General features: G+C 48.6%; 1 protein-coding gene across 1 annotated transcript in view; it reads right to left on the bottom strand.

The window, feature by feature from the left end:
- SLC6A4 (solute carrier family 6 member 4) overlaps nucleotides 1-6,776 on the bottom strand; it is a 64,297-nt gene extending 57,521 nt beyond the window's left edge. Inside the window, exon 1 of the mRNA XM_016429283.2 lies at nucleotides 5,648-6,776. The gene's annotated coding sequence lies outside the window, so the exon portion shown is untranslated. The remainder of the gene's footprint in view (nucleotides 1-5,647) is intronic.
- Between the last annotated feature and the right edge of the window lie 280 nt (nucleotides 6,777-7,056).

Genomic DNA, 7,056 nt, shown 5'->3' on the forward strand with positions numbered 1-7,056 from the left:
CATATGGGGCTCTTGCTAGTTTTTCTCCATTACAAATTTTCATAGAAATGGGTGTGTCCCCCCTTTTTCCCTTTTAATAACTTCTGTAGGTTAAAGTCCCAGGAGGGGAATGATTGGGTCAAAGAGGCAGTAACCAGCTGCTTGACTGTTTGTAGCCAGATTTCTCACCAAAAAGCTTATGCCAATCTAGAATGCCACCAACGACGTGGCAGAGGGTCTGTTTCTGATGCTAAATTTTTAAAATGTTTTGAGCTCTCTTTACTAACTGGAGGGTAATGACGTTGCTTTCCTCAAGTTGTTTTGATCTTTCCCCTGATTATTAATTAAAAAATCTTGTTAGATGGTTACCAATCATTTGTATTTCTTCTTCAAAAACTGCCTTAGCGGGCAGCTGGGTGGCTCAGTGGATTGAGAGCCAGGCCTAGAGATGGGAGGTCCTGGGTTCAAATCTGACCTCAGACACTTCCCAGCTGGGTGACCCTGGGCAAGTCACTTGACCCCCATTGCCTAGCCCTTACCACTCTTCTGCCTTGGAGCCAATACACAGTATTGACTCCAAGACAAAAGGTAAGGGTTTAAAAAAAAAAAAAACTGCCTTAGCAAGTCCTTTGGTGACTTCTCTATTTGAAGAAATGTATCAGTGTGAGGACATTCCTATAAATATGAGTTTTACTCTCATAGTTATTAGTATTAGTTCCTTATAAATGCTAGATGTCAGATTTTAAAAAGATCTATTGACCACCAAGATTTTTTCTTAATCCATTCCTTTTCACTTTAGAGATGCTATTTTGTCACGCAACATCCCTTTTTCTTCCTATAATCAGCTCCCTCATATTTGTCTCCAATATTTTTTCCATTTTTCAATAACTCAAATGTTCTTCCTTGTTGCAGTTGAGATTGATGAGCTAGTCTTTTTTCTTCTCATTTTTGGTGATTTGAAAATATTTAGATGACCAAACCAACCAGAGTTGATTATGTCATACGATGGGAGGAATAGATATTCACCTGTTTTTGGTCATATTCAATTTTTCCACCAGTTTTTATCAAATTAAAAGCACCCCCTTCCTTTCTTTGGTTTCTCAAACACTATCTCATGTGCATTAAGTTTTGTTTCTGGGCTTTCCTTTCAGTTCTAGTTGATCTAGTTTTCCTTTAAAAAAAAATCTTGGTCCAAGAAAAATCAATTTTTCTAATAGCCTCATGTACATTTTGAAACCCAAGCCCTTCACCAGTTTTTTTTTCCATAGTTCCCCCTGAAAAAATTCTTACTCTTCTTTTTTTCTAGCAATGAAGTTTGTTATGATTTTGGAATTTTATCGAGGAGCCCATAGACGCTTTGGCTGGCATGAGCACAAATCTATAAGTGAAGTACTGACATTAAAAACAAACAAACAAAACATCGTAACCCTTACTTTCCATCTTAGAAACAACACTGCATATTGGTTCCAAGGAAGACAAGCAGTAAGGACGAGGTAATAAAGGATTAAGTGACTTGCCCAGGGTCACACAGCTAGGTAGTATCTTGAGGTCCCATCTGTAAGAATGGCTCTCAATCCACTGAGCCACCTAGATGCCCCCCAAGGTAATGGTATTTTGAGTTGAGAAAGAGAGAGAGAGAGAAGAGAGAGAGAGAGAGAGAGAGAGAGAGAGAGAGAGAGAGAGAGAGAGAGAGAGAGAGGAGAGAGAGAGAGAGGAGAAACAAATAAAGAAGAAAGGATGAAAGAAAGAAAGAAAGAAGAAGAAAGAAAGAAAGAAAGAAAGAAAGAAAGAAGAAAGAAAGAAAGAAAGAAAGGAAGGAAGGAAGGAAGGAAGGAAGGAAGGAAGGAAGGAAGGAAGGAAGGAGAAGGAAAGGGAGGGAGGGAGGGAGGGAGGGAGGGAGGGAGGGAGGGAGGGACGAAGGAAGGAAGGAAGGAAGGAAGGAAGGAAGGAAGGAAGGAAGGAAGGAAGGAAGGAAGGAAGGAAGGAAGGAAGGAAGGAAGGAGGAGGAAAGGAAAGGAAAGGAAAGGAAAGGAAAGGAAAGGAAAGGAAAGGAAAGGAAAGGAAAGGAAAGGAAAGGAAAGGAAAGGAAAGGAAAGGAAAGGAAAGGAAAGGAAAGGAAAGGAAAGGAAAGGAAAGGAAAGGAAAGGAAAGGAAAGGAAAGGAAAGGAAAGGAAAGGAAAAGGGAAAAGGAAAGGAAATGTGTGGGCTAGTTGATTCTTTACACTTATTCACAAAGTTGGGCAAAGTACTTATATGCCCTCAAGGAAAGAGAAATTTACTACTGCTCACTAGTCATCAGCAGATATTCCTAAGGAACAGTACTGGATCCTCTGATGTGCACCTGATCCCCTTCCCCAGCAGCCCAGAAATCTGCCAATTCACTGGGGCTAGTTAACTAGGTGAACATGAATTAGCCAGCTCTGTAAGGAAAAGAAAGTGTTTATAGTGGCCAGCCCACTTCTAAGACTTTGTAGGGACTGAGAAAAGAACAATCTGAGAGGCTCTGGGGGGTTTGAGGAGGGAGGGGGGTTTAGAACTCCTGGAGTCTGATCCCCTAACTTTAGAGCTGTAGGAAACTGAGGCACAGAATGGGAAGCAGCCTACCCAGGCTGCACAGGTAGTTCATATCCAAAAAAGCAAGGATAGTATAAAGTTAACACTTCAGAGATCTGGAAGTACAGTGGAAGAAGCATTGGGTTAGAGTCAGGAGACCTGAGCTCAGACCTCACCTGAGGTGTTCAGTAGCCACTGGAAAATCCCTAACTTCTCCAGGCCTCAGTTTCCTCATTTGAAAAAATAGATCCTGCACTATCAAAGTCACAGGATTAATGGGAGAAAACACTTTGTAAATCTTACTTTAACTGGCAGAATGGGTACACCTACCCCCCCCCCCAATTTGGCAGCCCATAACTGGCTTAGAAATCCTACAAGGATGGCTCTTCTTGGTGTGGGAGACCTCTGAGAAAGGGACTAAGGCGGAAGCCCTGGGGATGGTCACAGACCACTTAAGGATCCCCTAGGTGAATGGGCTGTCATTGCTGCCATGGGTATTGAGGACCCTCAGAGGGTTCCTTTGTGCCTGCCCTTTGAGCTGTGATTCTGTGACTGCCAAGTACAAATGGCGACGGGATGGGAGAGGGTGGGCTGTCAAGAAGAAGGAGCCCTCTTTTCTCAGGATACACCGGCTTCCCGATCCCTGCAGAGCCACTCAGACATCTTTAGATAAAGGCCGACTTGTGACTTCTTCCTATTGTCTCTGCCTGTCCAATGCACCAGGAGCTAAACCTCCCAGGCTGCTTTCCAAGGAGCCCCTGGCATCATCTCTGCCCAGTGACCACGCTCATTTAGTGTATTCTATTGTTCAGGTATCTCCTGGACTGCCTGGCTGGTGTCTTGGGAATATTTTGGCCAAGTTGCTATAGGGAAGACTCTCCGAGTTCTCTTCCCCTCTCCTCATCCCCCACCCCCACCCCGACCTCTCTCCCAACGGAAAGAAGTACAATGAAACCTCCAAGTGTATGACATCCCATTTCCTACCTCCATGACTTTGTATCTAATACCATGCCTGGAAGGCACCCCCTCCTCATCTCTCCATTTTCATCAGTGCATATACTTAGAGTCAGAAGGCACTTAAGAGAGTCCAAACCCTTGATTTTACAACTAGGTCCCATAGAGGTAAGGGAACCCCCCCCCCCAACATGTAGCCAGTTTCTGAGGCAGAATTTGAAACTGGAAATCTGACTCCAAACCAAATGCTCTATCCAGCAACACCCCTTAGCTTTCTTTAAAGCATGATATGGGTTCCTCCTCCTTCAGGAAGCCTTCTCTGATTTACTCTGTCAGTACTTTTCCCCCTGGAAGTTACTTTGCATCATTTGGTAAATATTTTGCATTTATTTCTCTATTGAACATAGTGTATCCCTTCTAGAGAAGGGGAACTCCTTGAGGGCAAGGATTCTTTTGGCTTTTGTACCCAGCACAGCCTCTGGCACACAGAGAAAAGCTCTCCACTAAGAGTAGGTGCTTCTGAAATGGCGAGTGAATGGAATTGGCCTTTCTGAAGATTTCTGGAAAATGCCGCTGCTTCCCTTGCCAGGCTGAATGTGGCTCTCAGTCTCACAGATCTCCGACAGCCACTGCCCCGTGTCATTCCTTCGCTGCTCCCCAGAGCTCAGGCAGGGTCTTGCAGGGGACAGCTAGTAATGAAAAATAGATTTGGATGGCTCTGCCGGCAGGCAACATCCCGGAGGTTTCCTAATTGGACTGCCTAGCCCACTTAGTCGGAGGAAGGGCCTCTTCTTCATTGATCGAGCCGCTTCAAACCCAGCACTCACTCACCCCGGCTCCCAGAGAAAGAAAGAAAAAAGGCACAAACTCTCCCTGGCTACGGCCTCTTGCGCGCACAGCCACAAGCAGGCAGATCTCTCCACCCAGCAGAAAGTCGGGGAGGGGGCCAGGAACGTTCTCACCAGTAACAGGACCCGAGTCCCAAGCGGCCCAATGCCCCATCCCCATCCCTCCCCAGCCCCGCCAGGCGCGGATCCCTTCCCTGCTCAGATCCTCTGAGCTTCCCTATTCCTCGCCAATCCCAGTGGGAGATTTCTTAGACCATTTCCAGATGGGATGGAAAGCCAAAGCCATTCACTATTTGGTCCAGCTGTCCTTCCCTGGCCATAAAGGGAGCTAAGCACACTCATAAATTATCCACGCGGGCTCATCGAGTCAAAACAGATCCTATACATTATTTACCCAAGAGAACCAGGCAGCCTCTCTGGAGCCCAGACACTGCTGGATTTGGAGGTGGGGAGGTCTGAGTTCAAATCCTGCCTGACCCTTAGCAGTCTTTTACCTTTCCTGAGCTTCAGCTTCCTCCTCTGTAAAAAGAAAGGGATTCCACCAGGCAGTCTCTAAGGTCCCTTCCAGTTCTAAACCTTTGAGCTTGTCGTCCTCTGACCCCGAGAGCAGCAAACGTCCTTTTAATATTCTCTGGGTTATTACTATATTAGCCCTCTGGTAAACTGCTAAGGAGCCGGCCACAATAACAACAGCAATCCTACTACTACCTGAGAGAGAGCCGGCAAAGGGCGTCCTGTGCCTCAGTGGGCTGGTCCTTCAGGCGTTATTGGCCTCATTCTGTCCGGAGCCCAAAGGAGCACCCAGCGGCGGAGCGGCACAGGTCGCCCCCCCCCCCGCCCCATTTGCTCTCTAGCAATGCCACAGCAAAGAATTCCCGTTGGGTCAATGAGGGTTGCTATTTGCCAGAAACTCCCCAAGTCGCCCCGAGCCTCGGAGAAGGCTGCCTCGCTCCAGGTCGGGGGTCGCTCATTCATTGACTGGCTGGGGGGGAGGCGACTGGCACGGAAAGCCAAGGGAACGAAATTGCCCTTCGGCTGCCGAGTCCAAGCCCAAGGAGACGGAGCAAACTTCTCCCCCAGCGCCCCCGACCCTGCGCGGCTGAGGGCTCCGAGAGCTTACCCGGCCAAGCCCCCTGGCCCTGCTCCCCTCCTCTCCTCCCTCTGGAAACTTGAGGCTGCCAGAGAAGCGCCGGGGACAGCGCAGGGATCTCCCCGGCTGCCTTCCTGCCTCTTTCCTATCCGATCCCGAGAGAAGAGGCTCCGGGAGAGAGCAGGCACAGAGGTGCGGGCTGACAAGAGAAAGGAGCCGGTACCTGGGCGCGGGGTGGATGCGAGAGCCTTCTCCCCCGACAGCTGGCCAAGGCGAAATCTCCCTGCCCCGAAGTCACTCCGGTGCCTGACTTTGAGCGTGAGGGCAGCCCATGCGCTGGGGGAGCTTTTTGTACTCCAGGCCCCCTCACATGGTCTGATTTCTAGATAATCGGCTGCCAAAGAGCTCTTTAAGAATTTTTGCGTCACTTTGAGTCGAATAAACTTTATGTTTCACCACGGCTGCCGCTGTGATTTCCTCCTAGCGGTGGGTGGCTGCATGGATGCGCTTGGGTTGGCTCTAGGGAGGCAGAGGACACAGCAGAACTCCTCAGTTTCTAGGAGACTCCGGGTCCCAGAGGGGTAGTTCCCCTCCTTTAGATTATAGATTTAGAGCTAGAAAGGATCTCACCAGCCACCTAATCCCCTCATTTTACAGAAAAGGAAACTGAGGCCCAAAGAGAGGAAAGGGACTTATTACACATCGAACACATGAATGTAACTGTGACTCTGGGGAAGTTAGAGGGAGGTCAGAAAGAGCTCGATTTGAGCCTTGCCTCTAGCGCTTGGATTTAACTTCTTTGTCTCAGTTTCCTCATCTGTAAAATGAGAAAATGGACTGAACCAGAAGACTTCTGAGGTCTAGGATCCGGGGCCTCTGGGGCCAGCACTCTTTCGGGAGTGCATCACTGGGAACTGACTGGAAGGAGTCCTTTGAGGTCCCTAAAGGCACTGGGGCAGTTGATGGAGTTGGATGAGAAGAAGGAATCAAGGCTCCCCTTTGACTTTAGGGACGGGGCGATAGGCTCAGAGACAGAGAAGCCTATTTTTCCTGGTTGGGCTTTTTCCAATTCTAAGAACTTAAAAATAAAGTTTTCCCTTTCCCCCCACAAAGACACTTAGAGACCAGACCACGGTCTCGCGTTTCAGCCCAGTCATTGAATCGGGCCATTAACAGTTTTTTTCTCTTAGGGAAGAAGCACTCAAAGAGTTTCCCCGCCAAGCCAAAGGGAAGCTGCGACCCAAGCTCTTTCAGATCGGTAAGATAACACGTCCTCCAAAGGCGGAGGAAAACTCAAGTTTGTGCTTCTGGCGCTCGCTTGAGGCGTCCCGTTCCGAAACCTCAGGGGCTGGAGCGGGGGTGGGGGGGGGCCGAGGGGAGAGATCCCAGAGTGAAGATTCTGGACTCGGGGATGGGGCACGGATCTGCTTTGGGACTAGCCTTTACCGCGGGTCGTCAGCTCTGAGGAATCAGGGGCGAGGTTTTGCTGCCACCTAGACGTCAGTCTGAGTACTGCAAGTGCCCAGGATGCTCTGCACTTTGGGACTTTGAGAAGAAGCCAGAGACTTGGGAAGAGTAGACCCAGAGCATCCGCCCGACTCCTTCCTTTTCCAGGGGACAAAGATGAGGGGA

Source organism: Monodelphis domestica, chromosome 2, assembly GCF_027887165.1.
Source record: "Monodelphis domestica isolate mMonDom1 chromosome 2, mMonDom1.pri, whole genome shotgun sequence".
NCBI lineage: Eukaryota > Metazoa > Chordata > Mammalia > Didelphimorphia > Didelphidae > Monodelphis > Monodelphis domestica.